The sequence below is a fragment of the Pseudorca crassidens genome, chromosome 8, assembly GCF_039906515.1.
Source record: "Pseudorca crassidens isolate mPseCra1 chromosome 8, mPseCra1.hap1, whole genome shotgun sequence".
NCBI lineage: Eukaryota > Metazoa > Chordata > Mammalia > Artiodactyla > Delphinidae > Pseudorca > Pseudorca crassidens.
The window spans coordinates 86,920,525-86,941,798 of NC_090303.1; the positions used below are offsets into that span (position 1 = coordinate 86,920,525).

Consider the following 21,274-nt stretch of genomic DNA (forward strand, 5'->3'; position numbering starts at 1 on the left):
GGGACTGGCATGGCTCTAAGAAGTCAAACCCCTACGTGAGCCCAAGGCTGGCAACACCGAGCGGGGTGGCACTAGTAGGGTCAGATGGGCTGTTTGCAAGCAGTGTTGGTTCTGACTGGCAGGGTCTATGCTGTCCCAGCTGTGCACCTGACTGCCGACCTGGGCTTCATCACACAGGAGGCCGAGGTCCCGAGGGAAGCGGGCCTCTCCACTGCATTTCACACGCCTGGCGCCCCCCGAGGCCCAGCGCCCTCAAGTTCTGTGCAGGAACCGGACGTTTTGCCCAACTGGAAGATAGTCCTTCACTGATGCTCAGAGCCTCTCCCTTCTCTGTAGCTTTCTTCCTACGGCAAAGGCAAATCCCATCAGTGGCATCATCCTTTTTTTACACCCTGTTCTCTTTGGAGGGAGTCTTCCGTCTTCTGGGCTGCTCGCAATTGCATCTTCAAGTCCCAAGACTTAGCAAAGAGGAGTCGTGCTCCCTGGAGGTAAAGTCAACCAAGGCGTTTTCTTTCCAGGACGCAGTTCTGCTGACACCCTGCATACTGTTTCTTCCCTCTGAACGATGATAAGAGAAACTGGTGGTTTCATGACCATGCTTCCAGGCCCTCTCACCCTGCACATTTCTAGAGTCAATGAGCAGCTGCCAGTGGGCCCTCGGTCTGTCTCCATGCACGTCCCGAGTCGATAGGGATCAAGGGCAGTGACGACGATGCCGCGGGTGGTCACGGCCGCGTTCCCCCTGGATTGCTCTGCACTCAGCTCTCCTTTAGATACACCCCTCTTAATTAACCTCATGTCTGTATCCTTTCTTTGTTACATGGAAGGGAAAATATGGTCACAGAAGGACTCAGCGGAGAAAACTTCCCAAGACCGGTATCTCCAGGGTTCCCCTACATTTTCTAAACTGGCCCTTCTCTCAAATTAAAACGTCTCTGGCATGGCTTCTTTTTAAAAATGTGGGCTTCCAATCCAGGAAACACGATAATAGGTCGATCCTATCAATAAGCAGAGAGGACCAGGGAACCGATCGGCTTCAGTATAGGTCAGCGTACTAAATCAGTTGCCAACGGGGCCACGCACCGCTCTGTGACCTTGGGGGTACTTTGTTCTTCCTCTCCAAACACCCCGCTTATACGCTGAGCCAGACCTAAAACATTCAGATGACCTTAAGAGCATCATCTTGCTAAATTTAAGCCTTACTATTCATTTTTTTTTTTAGCCTTACTATTCTTAATAGTCCTTTCTAGAATCTGACAGTTTTGTTTTGAAATCCTCTCCCCCATTTACTTCTCTCCTTCAAATTAGGCAACCAAACCAAACACACCCCTTCTCACCCCCTTAACCATGCCTTTTCCTCCAGTGTCGTCATCAGGAATCACCTCCCTTCTGGACACAGCGGACCACGTTCTATGCTTGGAGTATGCTGACGAGCGGTGGCAACTACAGGGCTGTAAGTTCCAGCCCCGCCCCCACCAACGGGCAGCCTGGTGCACAGCTGTGCTGAGGTGGGTGTTGGTGTGGGGTGGGAGGGACTGGGCGGTCTGAGGGTGTGCCTATCCAGGGGTGTGCAGCCCCCAGCCACATACATCGAGGACTCCGCCGACCACACCTGCAGCGCACACACGCTACATCATTTTTCTGGAAGTGCAGAAGCAGCTGACAGTGGCCATTCCCACTCCCACAGGGCGAACAGCAGCTCCACTGGGCCCTTCCAGAAGTATCTCCTTAAGCTGGGTTCCCATTAACTTCCTGATCTGGCCAGAAAAACCACCTCCCCACTGCCACCCTTACACCGGCAGCCACTCTCCCACACCTGCCACCTGTTCCTTCTTCCACATCATCTACGAAGCAGAAGAGCAGAGTTTTGTCTCAGGTAACTCCCATCCGTAGCAGCCTGATGTCTTCACAGCCTTCTCACTGGAGCTGGGTGGGCGTGCCTGGTGGGGTGTCCACTCATTCAACCCTTGTCGGTGCCACTGTGGGGTCGTGCCCACAGACCGCATGTCACAGACACACAGACGCACCCAGCTGCCTAGGGGGATGGTGCACGAGCGACTATCTCCTTGGTGCAGACCAGAAATTATTGCATTATCTTCGTCCTCTGGGTTGCAGTGACAGAATACCACAGACTGGCTGGCTTGTAGACAACAGCAATTTATTTCTCACAGCCCTGGAGGCCGAGAAGTCCAAAATCAAGGTGCCGGCAGATTCCGTGTCTGGTGAGAGCCCTCTTCCTGGTTCACAGACGGCCGTCTTCTCACTGTGTCCTCACATGGCAGAAGAGGAGAGGGAACTCTCTGGGGTCTCTTTTATAAGGACACTAATCCCATTCATGGGGGCTCCACCCTAGTGACCTAAGTACCTCCCAAAGGCCCCACCTCCTAATACCATCACACTGGGGATTAGGTTTCAACATATGAATTTAGGGGGACACCCACATTCAGTCTATAGCACACGGTCACCCCTGCACGATTATGACACTCACTTCTGAATAGATAATGGCATTTTTCACACCCACGTTTTTCACAGCCTCTCGGGCTCACATGACAGATGGTAAAATCAAGGCCATAGTTAAAGGGTAAAACTCACAAGTTCTTGATGAAGGGGATCATTAGCCCCACTCCAAAAGCTGAGCTGACGTCTCCCTGACAGGTCCAGCTCAGCTCTGCATCATGTTAGCGAGAGCTCAGATGGAGGCAGGGAGGCCAGTGGGCTGAGGCCGAGGTAGCCAGGTGTGGTCTTGGGCATAATCAGTCAGACGGACTTCCCCTCTCCCTAAGCCGTAAATGAATAACAGGACTAGGTGCTTACAGCTGTTTGTGGTTAAATGAGATACTACATGTAGCATCCTTAGACCAGAGACTGCGCTTCATGCTCAGAAGTAAAGGTGAGGTAAGAACAACCAACATCCCCTGCATTTCAGCCTCACAGCAGCCCAGACAGCTGGGCACTGTAACCGTCACTTTACACATGAGGAAGGGCAGACCCCGTGCCATTAAAATCTGCCCCACGTTGCACAGCTAGAAAAAGATTTGAAAGCAGAATTAGGGAAGAGTGGGATTTGCCAGTTCCACCAGAGGGGCCCAGGCAGGAAACCTGGTGAAGGCCTTCAAACTGCCTCCAGAAGGGAAAGGAAATTAACTTTATGCCCAGTCACTATAATATGTGTTTTAAATAAGAAAAAAATGTGTTTTAAAAACAGAAAAAAGCTGTTTCCATAAAGCAGGGATCAGCTATCCTGGTTATCTCCTTTCATCCTCACAAAACCCCTACATGGTCTGTGTTTTATAGAAATGGAGGACCAAGAAGGTGAGGTACCGGGCCCAAGGCCACACAATGAATAAGTGGCAGACTTAGGATTCCAGCCCAAGGCTAGCTGGTCTGGGCACCCTTGCCCTTGGCAGCAGGACTGCCATGGTCACAATACCTTTGAATTCCTCAGCAGGCCCCGTGCCTGGACTTTCCATCCCTCTCTTCCTGTCTCTGCCTGCCCACATCCACCATGTGCATTTTCATTAGGCATCTTTGCCCAGTGATCTGTTGATTTGTTATATTAGAATTGCAAACAAATGCTCTCATTCTGTCCTCTCGTCCCCCCTCTCCTGCCCTCCTGGCATCTGGAATTCAGCATTGATTTTTCTAGCCCCGCTCCACTGCCTGACTGACATTTCTGGTTGATTTCGCCTTAGAGACCTTCAGCTGGCTCGCCAGGTTCCCACGGGAGCCTGGATGGAACGGCACATCACCTGGAGAAGCTGACGTGAACCTCCTCTCCCCCCACCCACTTCCCTGCTCACAGGCACCAAGACTCAGCGCCGCCTGGACTCTGTTCCCATCGTTCCTAGTGGATGGGCACACACTCCTCTCAGACCCCATTAGGGATCCCATCAGGGATCTCAACGTGGAGGGGAGGCGGGGGGAAACTGTAGGAAGTGCACATCCCTGAGATGTAGGACCAGGTAAGCCTTGACCTCTTAAGTACTGATGTTTTCAACCAGACCTGGGTAATCTGACATCTTGTCGATGATGAAGGGGATTACCCTGGAGCAAAATGGATCAGAAGGTATGAGGAAGATGGGCTCAGTGAAAAGGGTGCAAAGGTGACGGGATACCATCTTGAAAACAGAGGGGGTCCTGGGCTTCCCTGGTGGCTCAGTGGTTGAGAGTCTGCCTGCCGATGCAGGGGACACGGGTTCGTGTCCCGGTCCGGGAGGATCCCACATGCCACGGAGCGGCTGGGCTCGTGAGCCATGGCCGCTGAGCCTGCACATCCGGAGCCTGTGCTCCGCAACGGGAGAGGCCACAACAGTGAGAGGCCCGCATACCGCAAAAACCAACCAACCAACCAAACACACACACACACAAAACAGAGGGGTCCTGATCCCTAACCCATCAGAAGGCTTCATGTAAGTTTTCTACAAATGGATTTAATAATCTTCAGAGGTCATCTAAGTCAGTCTTCCTTCCAGGCCACACAGCATAGCTCAGAAAGATGAGCTTCTCTCCTAAGTTTAAGAACTCCAACAGCCACAAAGACTCCCTCTCTCTCTCTCTCTCTCTCTCTCTCTCTCAACTTTCAGTTTCTATCTCTGATCATTCTGTTGGGATACTAGGTACTAAATGGAGCTACATTTTCTTTCTTGAAATTCCCATCCCCAGGGGATGCTACCCAGTGGGTACCCAACCTGGTATTTTATGGAAGCCACCACTCTGCCAATAAGATCTGGACCCAGTGCTCTGTGAAGTGGTCAGTGGTGACCAGCTCAACAGGGAGGGGACTCGCAGTGGTGCACAAGCTCAGGACAGCCGACTGTTAAATTTTAGGGATTCTGTGTTCTGGTTGTTAAACCATTGGTGGCTTGAGCTCATTATGGTGGGAACAGTTACATCACAGAAATTGGCATATGCTATAAATCAGGGCATTTTTCCCCCTGAAGAACTAGGAGTTTATTGAAGAGAGTGCCCAGTCATGTGGTCAGCTTACACAGAGGCCGAAGTCAAAGAAAGGGTGAGTAGGATGGAAGGGATGGAGGCAAGTCAAGGAATCCATACTCCCTCTTGGAAAGAACAACCTTTAATCTAACAATCATCCCTCCTTCTCATCTCCTAACCAGGTACAAGCTCATTCCCTCTGCATCGATGTTACTTCTTCCCAGGAAAACTATCACTGGTCAAGCTCTCAGACCTAAAATGGGAAAAGCGGAAGAGACAGATGAGACCCTGGATTCTATCATTTCTCAAAAGCCACGAGCTGGAGATACAAGAACCAGCAAACAGCACTTGACCAGAGACGGAATTCTAGATGCACGTTTATACGAAGCCTAGCCGTGGTTCTCTCCAGCTCTTCTTGTATAAATGTTTATTCTACCCAGCGAACTGATGAGCTCATCGAAAGCAGAGACTGTGTCTTTTATTTCTTACATGTCCTTGACGGTGCCTGGTAAGGTACTAAAGACACAACAGGTAACTCACAAATATTTGGTTTATTAACTGAATTGCTTTGAATTGAACTGAGTTCGTGACAAACCACTCACTGGCTTATTATCGGAGCCCTTTTTTCTAATGAGGTGAAAATTAGCTGCTGGCTAGACAGACAGACACTAGGTCATACATGATCTTGAACTTGGAGCTTCACTTGAGCCCATGCCTGGGGCTCCACCTCATTTCCATTTTCCCAGTTGACTGTCTTCCTTCTTCACCATTTCCTGGGCTTCTGGTCTCTTGTTAAGAGCCATTCAGTTTGAGGTTGTGGTTCTCAGTAAGCTACCACCTTGGTCCCTGATAATATTCAACTAGGTACCGGGAACATCCCCAGATAAGAGCAACCCAAAGTCCAGTCAGGCCAAGGGAACAAAGGTCCACATCCAAAGTGGTTCAGAAGCTAGAGAAGCCATTTCCCGAAAACGTCCTGCTTGATCAGTGTTTTTCCCACAGTTGATGCATTTCAGGGAAATGAGTACCCAGGGATCTGAAGGGACATATCCTGGTCTCCAAGCCCCAGCTCTGTACCCACAAAGGGTGTGGATGCACCTCGCTGGGAATCTGTCCTTCTCTGACTCCCCTGTCACACCTGAGGGCCTCCACTTCTCATGCTTCTCTGCCTTTCCCAAACTTCACCCAGAATCAGGAGCAAGGTGAACCTCGGTCCCCAGGACAAGGGGCTAAGTTGCTGATCAAGACGCTGCCTCTAAGGGGAGGCCCATCCCTCCCACCTAGTGGCTGCTGCCACCCACAGCTGCCAGTGGGTGTTCACCCTGTGGGTGCCAAGAGTGCTCTGAGAATCTTCTCAAAGGCTCTGATAAGTGCTCACTCACTCACTGTGCTCACAGATGACTTCAGAGGGTGCATAAGCCTCCAGAAGCTCGGCTGGGGGCCCCAGGCCAGTGACTGCAGGTTGAGGACACCAGGTGAAATGGCTCTCCTACTCACATCGTCCATTTCCTTCCTGGACACCAGCTCCTCTTTTTCATCTCTCAAATCCCTTGCCCCCTCCAGGAAGGAAGAGGACTGTTTCATGAGATCCCTCCAAATTACAGATGAACATGTTGACATCATAGAGGCTACGGAAGAGGCCCGGGCTCACACCGTAAGTTACTAAGAGGGATGGGACTGGGACGCAGGTCCGAGAGGCTCTCCCTGGTGCTCAAAGCAGCTACATGATGCTGTTATGTAATACAGTGTCCGTAGATCTCAGAAACAACCACATCAAAACCCGGGCCTTCTGTATACTTCTCCTTATCTAGGAGTTCCCACCAAAGGGTTTCAAAAAGGAAGGAAGTGCCCCTCCTGGGGAGCAGGTAGGTCTCCGCACAGATTAGGCGGGACAAGAGAGCAGCTCTGTCCGTCGTGGGCTGACATCTAGAGGACTGAAACCGGACACACCGCCGATGCCAGCATCAATGGGGGAGCAATAAGAGCCCATTAATTTCAGTCCTGCTCCATCAGCAACAAGTGGACACGTTCACCTCACTCCCCCTCCCCAACTCTTCCAACCACTTGGCTCCTGAGGAGGGCTGTTCCCCACCAGCAGCTGCAGGGATGGGAGTCGACTGGGGAGGCCAGAAAGGCTAGGACCCTTCCCGCCCCTCCAGAGTACTCTCGCACGTCCATGAGTAAGGACTCTGTTCCATTCTGACCTGGAGCTGCTCTGGGCAATTTGGAGGTCCAAAGAGGCCCAAGTGGGTAAATGTGTCCCTGGGCCTCTTGTTTCATGGCTCAGGACCCCAGCAGGAGCCAAATCTTAGAGGCCTCAGACAGAAGATGATTCAAGCCTGAGGACTATTCCTGGATTACACTCTCTTCTGTATCCATCCCTCCAAATAGGGATTGTACAAACTCAAAGGTCCTGGTTGCTAATTTAGGGCAGGCCCTTATTAGCAAGACCCATCCCCTTCCTTTTTTTTTTTTTTTTTTTTTTTTTGCGTTATACGGGCCTCTCACTGTTGTGGCCTCTCCCATTGCGGAGCACAGGCTCCGGACGCGCAGGCTCAGCAGCCATGGCTCACGGGCCCAGCCGCTCTGCGGCATGTGGGAACTTCCTAGACCGGGGCACAAACCCGTGTCCCCTGCATTGGCAGGCCGACTCTCAACCACGGCGCCACCAGGGAAGCCCCCACCCCCTTCCTTTTAAATGGTGATTGGCTCCTATACCTACAGGAGACCATGTACAGAAGGAAAGTGACAGGCCAGGTGGAGGAAGCCCAGACCACAGGGAATCAGGGCTGACCCTTCACAGCCAGCGCCTTGCCCACACTGGCCCGGAAGTGCTCGCCTGGTGAGCAGCGAGGAGGACAGCTGTCTCCTACCTCCGCGTCCTTCGGCTGAGGTCTGCTTGGGCTCCTTGTGTCCCCACCCTGAGGTTTCCGGGGGTTTCCACAGGGAGGGAGTTGGATGCAGTGGCAGTGCTTTCCCCGTCAGCATCACCTCCACCAACCTGAACTGACGTGCTAAACAGCTCAGGAGGTGGCTGAAGTGGAGAGTCTAAAAAGGCAGACCGTTCCGGTCCTCCGACAGGTGGGGGATCTACCGACACATGGGAGTAGACATTAAACACAAACATTAAGCCACAGAGAAGCCTACCCCCAAGCAAAAATTTTTAAAGAGGGCTCTCTTGCACTGATCTCCAGCAAGTAAAGGACGTTCCTTTTTTGGGCCCCCTTGCATTTTGTTGTTAACTGTGCCTGATGTGTCCAGCGGGGAAAGGGCAGTGGGCTGTGAGCTGTCAAGAACACATCTTTGCCCGTGGAGAGCTTTCTAGGAGGAGAAGGAGCTGAGAGCTCGATTCCTGGGCCCAATGGGATGCCAGGAAGGGAAGGCCATGCCAGGCCCACTCAGAGAGAGCAATCTTGCACCCCTCAGCTGCCTCAGTGGCCCGGAACTGACCAGGCATACCAGGCTGGGGTCCACACAGGCACGGGGGTAGAACGTGTGGGCTGTGCAAGTTTACTGCAGCAATGACCTTCCTAGAGATGACGGCCAATGAGCCTCTTTTTCTTAAATCAGTAAAATTTCTGCTTCCCTCAGGGTTAGACTGGACCTTCTTCCAAAATGAGGCTCCAGGCATCAGACACCAAAACATTACATAACATTGACTGCCCTCTTTCTTCCCCAGTAGTTCCCCCCACTGCCATTCCAAAAAAGGCACGCTGGAAGGACACACAAGTGATTCTTGGCCTTTCTCTTGGAGTCGTCATGGGTTTATTTTTGTCTCAAATCTGGTTAAGCTTTAGGAATCAGCGTAAAGGCAAGAAAATGTTTTCTTCCCCTGCTTTGACCAGGGGGAATGTTTCCAAAAGAAGTCAAAAGCAGTTATCTGTCATCATCTCCCCCAACAAAGCACCCAGGCACCATGCATTTAAGACAAAGGGAAATCAGTGTGGATCGAGAGATGGAAGAGGCACGAGCGAAAGGTAAGGCTTCTGCCTCCCATGTTAGGGTCCCACCCACCGTGACACATTCCAAGTCCTTCAGGCCTTCTCAACCCAGGGCAGCTCACCCAGGCCCATCCACAGCAAGCACGAATTAGTAAGGCTCCAGACACAAGCGGAAAATGTCATCAGATGGTCTAACGCTGGAAAAGCAATGGTGGCCATGTGGTGCTGAGGAGTCCAAAAAGATGCGGCACAGAGCAAGTTTCTGGGCTCAGATCCCTCCCAGAAACGGTCATGAAAGAGCACGCACACACTATGAGGTGTCGCGTGAGAGGCTGTGCTCCCAGCCCCCGGGAAGAGGATGTTCTGCCCTCTCCCTCCGTGCGAGGGAGGACACAATGGAAGGCAACACCCGCCATCTGCACATGAGCAACTCTATTCCAACCCAAGCTCTCTGGCCTCAGGAGGGGAAGGGTCGGGAGGATACAAGCACCAGCGCAGGGGACCAGAGGAACAAGTATCAGCTGGGAGACAGCTCCCAAGACGGTCGGAAATGAAGGCCTTAATTACATTCCTCCATTGGCTATGACCTGGGGTCACCACACACCAGCAATTATTTACTCTGGCAAAGTGATTAGGGAATTGGGGCCAGGGAATTGGTGTGCTGGGGTAGGGGCACACGGGGGTACAGAAGATGAGGAATGGCAATGGGAATGATGCTCTTTTTGCATCTGACTCCTCCTAACTGAGGTCAGCACAGGCATCACTGAGGGAGCTGTGCCCCGGGTCAGGTCTACTCTTTGGTCATGATGACGTACCTGGAGGCCCAAATACAAAAAAAGAGGAAAAAAGAGAAGAAGGCCAAAGAAACAGTTGCCCACTAACAGGTGAAAAGCCTATGTAAATCAGAGGATGGAGCAGTTTCAACGAACCTGCCCTATGCCCAGGATAAGAGCAGGAAAATCAGATCAGGCAGATAGGACGTCAGCAAAGACAGGACAGGCTGGAGGGAAAAAGGTGATACAGACCTTAACAGGGACTAATGCTGTGGGGTACTGCTCCTCTGCGTGCAGTCCCCAGACCAGCAGCGTCAGCATTTCCTGGACACTTGCTAGAAATTCAACTTCTCAGGCCCTACTCTGGGTCTACTGAATCAGAAACTGGGGCCCGGCAAGCTGTGTGTTGACCAGCCTCCCGGGTGATTCTGAATTACATTCAAGTTTAAGAACCACTCTGGGCTTCCCTGGTGGCGCAGTGGTTGAGAGTCTGCCTGCCAATGCAGGGGACACGGGTTCGTGCCCCAGTCCAGGAAGATCCCACATGCCGTGGAGCGGCTGGGCCCATGAGCCATGGCCGCTGAGCCTGCGTGTTTTTGGGTTCCATCCTTTGCCCCCAGTGAGTTTTTTCAGAGTTTGTGTTCAAACCACCCCTTGAGGCTGGACATTGCTTTCAATGAAAATATAACCACTTTACGTACAGAGATTTTTGTCTTTGACCACATCCGCAGAAATGACATTCGACTGTGGTTTTTTCAGAAGCAGCGGAATTTGGTTTGCCCCGAGCACTCAGCAGACCCTTGTCCCAGCTCCTCTGTGTGAACAGCAGGTATGTGACAAGTAGCCCACGGGGTGCAGGGTGTCTGTCATCACCACACTGTCCTGTCTGCAGCGTGGCAGTGGCATCAGTACTGAAACTGAAAGTGAAGGAAGGTGTTGAGCACCTACTGTGTGCCTGGGCATGTCACACACGGGATCCTACTTCATCCTCACACAGCCCCGTGGTGTGGATGGGAAAACAGGCACAGAGGGGCGAAGGTATTTGATCGAGGCCACACGACTACCGTCTCCTCCCAAAGTTCCTGTTCGTGCCACTACGTTGCACTGCCTTCTCCTCCTCCAAAATTATTAAAAGCATAGCCCCCCCCAAACCCTCCATTTTCTCTGCAATGAATTTGCAAGCCACAAAACCAAAAGCCGTCTCAGCTGCCACGCAAGAGAAAGAGCTCGGGTTCTGTGAAGGGCATGTCCTGGCTCTAGTCAGAGCCGCTGGGAAACGGCCCTACAGAGATCAGGCAGAGAGGACCTTGTTATGGGCTGAACGGTGTCCCCTAAAATTCGTATGTTGACGTCCTCACCACAGCACCTCAGGCTGTATTTGGAGATAAGGTCTTTAGAAGGTAATTAAATTAAAATGAGGTCATTAGGGTGGGCCTTAATCCAGTATGGCTGACATCCCTATAAGAAGAGGAAATATGGTCACAGACAGGTGCGTAGGGAAGGCCATGAGAAGACAGACAGAGATCCACCTGCCAAGGAGACAAGTCTCAGAAGGATCCAACCCTGCCGACCCCTTAACCTTGGACTTCCAGCCTCCAGAATCACGCGACAATAAACCTCTGTTGTGGAAGCCATGGAGTTTATAGTCCTGTGTTATGGCCCCCCCTTCTGTCCCCACCGTGAGCTGTCTGCCTTCCCACAGTGCCTGCCGCGGCCCTGCTGGGCCTGATGCTGGCCGGCAGAGAGGGGGCCCCGCACCCTGGCCCTGGGCGGGGGCTGGAGGCTGCAGGGGTGCCACCTCCCAACCACGGAGGGGCCACGACCGCAGGGGGACGGGGGGCTCCGAGGGGCAGCACCGCCTCCAGCCTCCGGCCTCGCCTGGGCTCCCCGTGCCTGCGCGTCCGGGACCTACTCCGGTCGTTCTGGTGTTTACCTCCTGCCCGGCAGGTGCCCGAAGAGAGAGCACGAAGCCCTGACGGCTGAGGAAGGAGACATCCAGAGATAAAGGGAGACTCACAGAGAACAGGGTCGCGTCAGGAGCCGGGAGGGGCAGCTGGCTCCCAGGATGGCGCAGAGGGAGCGGAAGGGAGGCAGGTGGCAGCTGTGCGGCAAAGCAGAGCTGGAGAGAAGGGAGAAAGGGCCAGCGCAGAGCCAAGCGTGCCGGTGTGTACACCACACACACACACACACACAGCTGAGGGGGGTGGCCGTTTGTATGGACACTTAGAGTCGCGGCAAATCCCAGCGCACTCCCGCAGACACCTGCACACCCGCACCAGTCACAGTCTGTACAGCTTTGGGGGGCACCGCAAGCTAGCTGCTGAGTGAAGGTGCGCCTCAGAGGAGCCCCCCTTTGCATTCTCCACATACTCTCTCTTTCTGGGCTTCCGGGCTGTGCATCAAGCACGCAGCTGTGGAGAGAGTTATACAGTCACAGGAGCCTGCTAGGACACTCCGCGCAGCCTGGCGGAGGGGGCGGGGGTGTGGCCCAGACAGTCCACAGCCAGTGTGCACGCAGCTGTGCAGAGAGTTATACAGTCACAGGAGCCCCTGCTAGGACACTCCGCGGAGCCTGGCGGAGGGGGCGGGGGTGTGGCCCAGACAGTCCACAGCCAGTGTGCACGCAGCTGTGCAGAGAGTTATACAGTCACAGGAGCCCCTGCTAGGACACTCCGCGGAGCCTCGCGGAGGGGACGGGGGTGTGGCCCAGACAGTCCACAGCCAGTGTGCACGCAGCTGTGGAGAGAGTTATACAGTCACAGGAGCCTGCTAGGACACTCCGCGCAGCCTGGCGGAGGGGGCGGGGGTGTGGCCCAGACAGTCCACAGCCAGTGTGGGGTGTGGTGGCGTGGCTCCCAGGAAGCGGACTAGAAGCTTCCGCCTCCGCCCCGCCTCATCATCCCCTCTCCCCATCTCAGGAGACGGAGGACGAGTGCGGGCAGCACGCGGAGCGGTCAGGAGCGCGGAGGCGAGGCCAGTCTGCAGCTTCCGGCACCACGAGAGAAGGCAGCCCCTCTCCCGCTTCTGGCCCTGGCGGCCTGAAGTAGGGCTGACCGGGTGGCAGGAGCGGGGCTGAGCCATTTGCATCTAATTATTGTAGAAGTAGTTGGTGGCCCTGGTTTGCTTCTTCTCTGTTCTCTTTTTATAGGGCCAAGAGCTCTCTCTGAACTCCTCTCTCTGCCAGCTTCCTCGGAAGAGGCTGGAGGTGCAGAGCAAAGCCAAAACAACCAGAGGGGCTAATCAACCGGGTCTGGACAGTGATGGGATTACAGTCAGTGACAAATTTTATTAGGAAGCTCTAACCGTGCCCAGATAAGTGTGTGACGGCAAGATAACAACTCAGCTGTGAGGCGGCTGGCCACTGGGGAGCCCTTAGACTGAGCTCGTGATGGGGCCAGGAAGAGAGGGGAGAAGGGCCGGGGGGAGGGCCGAGAGGAGCTGATGAATCAATCAGAGACCGAGGGCAGGACTTCCTCTCCATTCACACCCGAGGACCACCCTCAGCCCCGCTCTCCCAGGGAGCCCTGGGTGGGACTGGAGATGACCCATATGCTCCCACCAGAATAACAAACGCATCTTATTCGTCGCACACCCCGCCAATCTCCATTTACACTTAAATGGTTATATATGTTTTAAACTTCATCACTACTGTTTGGATCTCTACATTCATTCCGCCAACAATGGCCCCTGGCTCTCATGTCACATAAACAGATGGAATCTGGAGCTTTTCCACTGGTACCTGAGTGCCCCCCATTTCTTTTTTTTAACTTTCTACTTTGAAGTCATTCTAGATTTACAGAAGAGCTGTAAAGATCATGCAGAGAGTTCCTGTATATCCTTCACCTTGCTTCCCCTAACGTTAATATCTTACAGAACCACGGCACAATTCCTTAGACAAAATTGGCTAAACTATAGGCTTATATTTGGATTTCACCAGTTTTTCTACGAATGTGCATTTTCTGTTCCAGGACCCGATCCAAGATCCCACATTGCACTTCGGGTGTCTTGTATTTTGATAGTTTCCTTCCTATCCGTTTGACAGTCTTTGTTACCACTGGAGATAAATTAACAATCTGATGAAACAAATCATCATCTATCCTTTAAATACACTTCTCTGGTCCCATCCAGTGATCTTTTCCCACAACACAACAAGAATCACAGAGAGCAGCAGAACAATTCGGCAACCCTGTGAGGTAGGGTGACGATGCTTTATGAAGGTGGGGGTTATGGATGACATGGTGAAAATCAAGAGACAAGGCTGAGTCACGGCTCCCAGAAACATCCAGGCCCTTATCCCTAGAACCTGGGACTTACCTTACATAGCAGAAGAGACTTTGCAGATGTGATTAAGTTAAGGATCTTGAGATGGGGAGACTCTCCTGGGTTATGTGGGTGGGTGGGTCCTAAATGCAATACCAAGTGTCCTTATAAGAGGCTGGTGGAGGGAGCTTTGGCTACAGAGAGGAGCAGGCAATGTGAAGACAGAACAGAGATTTAAAGCTGCTACACTGCTGGCCTTGAAGGTGGAAGGAGGAGCTGTGAGCCAAGAAATGCAGCTCTAGAACCCGGAAAAGGCAAGGAGATGGAAATGGACTCTCCTTTAGAGCCTCTGGAGGGAGCACAGTCTTGCTGACACCTTGATTTCTACTCACTGAGACCCATTTTGGACTTCTGACCTCCAGAACTGCAAGAGAATAAGTCTGTGTTGTTTTAAGCACCAACTTTGCGGTAACTTGTTACAGCAGCCCTCGGAAACTAATACAGACTGTCACTTAACACAGTGGACACTCAATGTTGAACTGATATACCCAGGTCTATCTCCCTCCAAAACCACTACACTGTGCCGTCTGAAAAAGCAAAGCTACCTCCTTTCTGCCATTCTCTGGTGAGGATGTTAACCAGCCTCCCACAACTGAAAAGCCCTTTAAAAATATCTAGTCTATCTTTGGCATTTTCTACTAAAGCTGAATTCATACAGGCAATGGCCCAGCAATTTCCCTCCCAGGTACATCAGCAGAAGTGTGGATGTATGGTTTCCAGAAGACATACACAAGAGCTTTAAGAACAGCACTCTTCATAAAAGGCAAAAATGGGAAACCATTCAAATGCTCATCAATGATAAAACAGAAAAATAAATTTTAGTATAGTCCCACAAAGGAATGTTACACAAACACAAAAATGAACAAACTGCAACTGCATGCAGTGATAGGGATCAATGTCATAAACATGAAAGAGAGCAAAATGAACAGACACGAGACAGTGGGTGCCGCGTGATTCCATTTGTATAAAGTACAAAACCAGAGAAGCTAATCTGCGCTGTGAGAGGTTCAGCGGGTAGCTGCCCTCGAGAGGGTAGGGGTGGTGACCGGAATGGGGTTACGGGGTTATGGGAAATGGGGACTGTTTTGTTTCTTGATTTGGGTACATGGAGGAGTCCTGTGAGTGAAAGCTCATCGAGGCATACACTTAGGAGGTTCGCCCTTTCCTGTATGAATATGACAGTTCAGTAAAAAGTCACCCAAGAAACCCAAGTTGGGAAATGGTTCCCCCACCAAGCCCCTCCACTCCCCAGGCTGCTGCAGCAGAGAGCTGGGTTAAATGCCGAACAGGACACACAGCCAACAAGGTCTGCTTATTACCATAATTACATCTCTGCAACGTGCAAAGCCCTCATTTTCCCTTCATGTCCATATATTGTGGGGACATGGGATGCACTTACAGCCCCGAAACATGCAGCTTAGTAAGCATGAACGCATACGTCTCCGTGGGCCTGGGGGAGGCAGGTCCACTCACACGGTATAACCAAGCCAGAGCACAGCCCAGCTTCTACCTGCCTCCTGCCATCCAGCCACGAGGCTCTTGGACCCTTTGGGCTGTTCATCTGAACAAAGATAGTGACTTTGGGAGCAAATTCCCAGCCTTCTGGGACAGAATCCCGAATTTAAACATTGCATGGAAAAGCACAGGGCAAGAATTTAAGTTAAGATCTTGTTTTTAACACCAATATGACTTTTTGTTTAGGAAGAGATTCCCCACCTTCTTTTCCTATTTGAAATTCAACCTCCTTGGTTATAATCTATCATTCAAGAGACACTAGGGGCTTCCCTGGTGGCGCAGTGGTTGAGAGTCCACCTACCGATGCAGGGGACGCGGGTTCGTGCCCCAGTCCGGGAGGATCCCACATGCCACGGAGTGGCTGGGCCCGTGAGCCATGGCCGCTGAGCCTACACGCCCGGAGCCTGTGCTCCACAATGGGAGAGGCCACAACAGTGAGAGGCCCATGTACCGCAAAAAAAAAAAAAAAAAAAGAGAGAGACACTGGAAACAAACTGAAGGGCAGCAAATGTGAAGTGGACCAATCATATTTCCTTGGCAGTACGGAGAGGAAAGCCAGGGACAGAGTGAAGAGCAGTAAGTGGGCTATAGTAAATTTGATTTTGTAAGATTCTTTCAGGTGAGGCCCAAGAGGGTGTTAGTGATGCCACGGGAAGAAGATGGATGGGGGTCCAGTCCCGAGGTTTTGTGTGGCCTTATTCCCCTTGGCAATTTTCAATTCATAGTTCCACTCCCCCCAGACATTCGGGCCAATGGTCAGCGTGTTGGAAAATCTGGGCTTGTTTTACCACCAGCCCAAGCTAGCACAGAGCAGAGGGTAGACCCGTGGGAGTAGGGTGGTGGGGAGCCTGACGTGACGTGGGAGGCTCCTCCACAGTTAATATAAACTATCCCAGAACAAAGTGGGAATCATTTTTCAATTATTTGCTGGCTGCAGTTATCCGCATCACGTCTCCCTTCCAGAAGTACAGAGAATTAGAGTTGACTAAATTGCAAATATGCCTGGTTTTCAAACTCACGTTTGTACAAAGAAGTGCGCCCACACCCTGCCCCTTCTCTGCCCCCTTCCCCCTCTGAGGGTCACACACGCACGCAATACAGTCACTCTGCCAGCCTCTGAGGATACGCACGGTGGAGGGGTACCACTCTCACACAATATTTTATGTTAGTTAGCAAATATACCCAGCTTTGTGCAGGTAAACATTCTCACCTTCTGCTTCTGAAAGTCCAGGTGTGGGACTTCCAAGATGGCAGCCAATGGCAAGAATACTTATGACTATGTACAGTTCATGTACAACATAAAAAGAATTCAAATCGTGAATTGGCCAAATATTTTCAAAAATAGCTGCATGGCCACCCCGCCCTCCTGGGTCTCCATCAAGTCCACCCCTGGCATGACAGCTTTGTAGCCTTTGAGAGCTTCAGGTGTCAAAGGGCCCTGGGTGAGGTTTCACCAAGGTGGAGCCAAATGAAGTCAGGACACCTGGAGGTGGGCTGCCACCTTAGCAGTAGATTGGGGGCTTCAAAGCAAGAAGGCAGTGTTTAAACTCAAAATTGTATATATCTTGTCAAAGCTTCCCTGTGCCTGGGTTTCTCTCTTTCCTTCCTTTACTGCATAAAATGGGAAGAATGAATCCTACCCTCTGCTAATCTCACATATCACTCACTATGAGGGTGAATTTGGTTTTTCAGCGAAAAACAAACACAGAGAGAGAGAGATTGAGAAAGAGAGAGAGAGAGGTATTGGAAACCTAAACATTTCAGAACAAAGCCTACATCGCTCTCCTGTAGACCCATCATACCTGCCCACACAACCTCCCTTTGTAAGGCTGGACAAACAGAAAAAATACACAGAAAGGATATAAAATCAAAATAAAAATAAAAAACAATGACTGATAAGAAATATCTTCCTATGAGAGAGATTTGCTATGAGAGAAAAGAGAGAAAGAGAATGCTTGGGAAATTTTCTTATTTGATTTTCAGGAAGATTCAAGAGGACTTTGGTCTGAAAAAAATCAAAGTAAGTAGTATCTAGAGCAGGGGTCAGCAAACTTTTCCTTTAAAGGACCAGAGAGTAAATAGTGATGGCTTTGAGGGCCACACGGTCTCCTTGGCAACCATCCAACTTCCGCAACTACTCAAGCTGACTCCCAAAACCAGTAGACAATATGCAGGGCACAGATCTAGACTTCAGCTGTACTTTGTCCTCCACTTCTGGTCTAGAAGGGAAGAGCTCAGGTCAGGCAAGTTTAGATGCAGGGCCCAAGTTAAAACCTCACTGAAAGCAGCAGAAGGCATATTGCAAACAATCAAGTTAAAGAAGTAGAGACACACTTGAAAAGCTTTCCCGGAACCTGGATGATAGTAAGGGGAAAAAAATGAGACCTGGACAACACAACCAGGAGACCTAACATATATATGCAGACAATTATCATTACCAACTTTCCTGAGCTGAAAATTTAAGGCTGCAAGTTGAAAGAGTATATTGAAATATAAGGCAAAAGAAATCAGATCAACATGTATACACATCCTGAAACACTTCTTTGGTATCTAGAGAACATTCTATAAACCTTTAGACAAGTAAAAGGAAAAAACCTACAAAGCAATCAAAATCCAATTGGCCTTGGGCTTCTCTCCTGTGTTCATTGCTCAGAGACAATGAAGTAATTTCAACAACTTTGAGGAAAGAAAAATACTCAACCAAGTTGCCATTTACACGTAAGGTCAACAGAATGACACTCTCAGACATTCAAGGGCTTAAAAATCACATTACCAGTATTTCCTTCATGAAAAAAAAACATGTCTTAAAGGCTAATGCTGATCTACCAAAAGACCTATCAAAATTAAGAACCCATAGGTGGGGAATTTGCAGGGTGACACACCCTTGAGCAATGAATAGCTGTTCAAGTTATCTAAATACTTAGTGTAATTTCAATGATTCAATAGTGGAAATGCCAAAAACAATGTTTGAAAGGGATGAATGAATACTGAAATGATCATAATGTAAAAATATTAGTATGAGTCTCAAAACCTAGGTCATATTAGTGAAAACTGGAAAGTTGGGGGAGGGGAAGGACATAAAACCATACTGTTTAATTCTTAACTTTGATGCTTATGGGCTTTAAATACGCTTTCAAAAGCCTAAGGGTAATCGCTATTAAGTTCAAATAGGGTGAATATTTTCCAAATCACCAGAGGGAAGGAAGGCGGAGAAAATCCAATCCACAGAGCAAAAATTAACAGATAAAAAGGAAACAGGAAATAAATGCATTAAAAAGGAAGCCAGAAAGCCTAAAGATACAGAACAGAAGAGCAAAGACTGCATTACAAAATATTAGGCTGTCATTAAAAATCACGTTTGAAAGATATTTAATCACCTGGGGATATCTTCACAATGAAAAGTGGGGAAAAAGCACGATATAAAAATGTGTATGTATTATATATGTTATGTTATCTCAACTATGCGTATATTTAAGGTACATGTTTACAGAAAAAAACACACAAGAATCCACTCTTGTGTCAGTAGTCATTTTCTGAAGGTGGTAAGATTTCAGGTGATTTTTCATTTTTCTTGTTTATTCTTTTTCTACATTTTCCACAAACAATATAGACTGCTGTAATAATTTTTAAAAAGCAATGAGGACTATAAAAAGTAAGTTTTAGGGTACCATGAAATCAAACTGATTATTCTTCCCACCGCAGAGAAGGGGGGGGCCAAGAGGAGTTGGAAGATATTATCCACGTGGGTGGGTTTGAGCAATCAGCGGACACCACTGGGCTCGAATCTGGGTTTTCCATCTCCCACGGCCTTCCTGCACTCTTAGCCCTCAGGAGTTTCAGGGCACCTGAGAAAAAAATTCACCATGAAAGCTTTACTTTTCAGAGTCCTTACTATGTGTTTTGTGCCATGTGCTTTAATCCCACAGCAGCCCAGCGGGGCACACTTCACTAGCGCCCCCCCCCCTCTTTTACAGATGAGAAAACTGAGGCCAGAAAGGAGGAGAGACTCGCTTGAGGATATATGGCTGGGAAGGAAAGCTGTCAGGGTTTGAACCCTGGCAGCCAGCGGACAGCCTGTTTTTTGAATGCCCTTTCTTTCCTTTCTTCTGGAAGCTGAGCAAAACTTGTCTGACTTCATTGCCATTCTTTTCTAATCGGTTCCTTCTTCGCTTTGGCTTAGGAGGACACAACTTACATTCAGCTGGACCTCGAATACAAATGTCCCGGATTCTTGCCCCCAGACCCTGCAAGCCACACCCCATGAGAGCTTCCTGAGCAGACAGACTATCCCTCCAGTCTAGTTTCGGGGGACAAAACAGAACCAAATTCATCACAACTCCACCCACCCTCGAGTCCTTCCCGCATAAACTAACCACACCGCGGAGGCCCGGCAGCCTGGCCGATAGATGCCAGAGTCCTGAATCCGTCCCCACACAAGCTCAGCAGCAGCTACAGAAACCATGCTGGCTGTTAGCCAAATGAATAAAATCCCCTATCTTTGCCCAAAAGGCAGGGGAGGGGAGGGGAGAGCTTACCTCTGAATTGCGATGTTACTAGGACACAGTTTGCTGTAATAGTACCAATTAACATTTCTCCCCCACTCGATAGTTTCTAGTACAGGATAAAAATAGCAATACACGTGGTGTGAGATGCGGAAAATAACAATGGGGATGTGCTTGGGAAGAGCCCAGGTCCGTCTCACCTAGGAAGGAGGGGGAGGCAGGCAGGAATATGAGGGGAGATGTTGGAGGGGATTGCAGAGAACCTGCTAGAATTCCTTAATTCATCTCGCCTTTCTGCACCTTGCTCCTCTTCTGACCTGAGCCGCCAGGTGTGCCCACTGAAGGCACGTGTGGAAGAGTGAAAATGGCATTGGACTCGGAATCGGAGATGTGATGGTTGAGTCCCCACCCTGCCGCTAACAGGTATGTGTGCACCACTTAAATGTGGTAACATATGAAAGGGCTTTGCAAATTATAACACGGGACACAAATTTTAGAGGAGGTCCCTAAGTATCTGGTGGTGGTAGTGATGCAGGTGACACTTGCCAACACAACTCTTACTGCTTAACAAAATGAAAATTGCCCCGAGTTAGCCCCACCGTTCTCAACAGGGTTAAAAGAACACTAGTAGCTCAGATACTCTGTCGCACAAGCTCAGCAGACACCATTCCTGACCTGGCATGCGGGCCAGCACCTGTCTTCAAGGACGTTTCTCAGATGGAAACATCTCATCCTCAAGACAAAGGTGGCCTGGCCAACAGCCATTGTCCTCATAACCCTGAGGTATGCAGCTGAGAGAGACGATGCCCAATCACATTCAAGACATTTCTCGAGGGCTGGCTTCCCTGTAAGTCACTCAGAGCCTGATGCAGCCCCAGGGAGCCCAGGTACCATCTACTGTGAGGGTGTGACAGTGAATCAGTGGAAGTTCTCCTCCCTCTTTTCATCCCCTCGCACACATGCCTCCCCCATTCTCCGGAGGTCCACCCAGGGGACACAGGACACAGCCCAGACACCAGGACAATTTCATCATTCAGTCCAGACCACCCACAAGGCAACTGTGTAGGATGGGGGTGCCCTGTTGTACTCCGTAGGGCTTCCTGCAATCCATGAGGTATCCTAGGAGTCTTGGGGGCCAGTGGGAAGACAAAGAGGCAAGCTCTGAATGCATGTCCCCCTTCCCCTCACCTACCCTGCCAACTTCAACCTGACCTGACTTTTATATTTTATGTTTGACTTCCTTATGAGGTTTTATTCAAAGAAAAAGTTCTGGGCTTCCCTGGTGGTG

At 50.3% G+C, this 21,274-nt stretch overlaps 1 protein-coding gene and 1 long non-coding RNA gene across 3 annotated transcripts in view; one reads left to right on the forward strand and one right to left on the reverse strand.

The window, feature by feature from the left end:
- PLXNA4 (plexin A4) overlaps positions 1 to 21,274 on the reverse strand; it is a 608,757-nt gene that overhangs the window by 313,650 nt on the left and 273,833 nt on the right. The gene's annotated exons all lie outside the window — the stretch shown is intronic.
- On the forward strand, positions 6,297 to 11,212 carry LOC137229324 (uncharacterized). Its single transcript, XR_010945633.1, has 3 exons — positions 6,297 to 6,410; positions 6,499 to 6,589; positions 10,409 to 11,212. It is a non-coding gene; the product is annotated as an uncharacterized lncRNA (long non-coding RNA).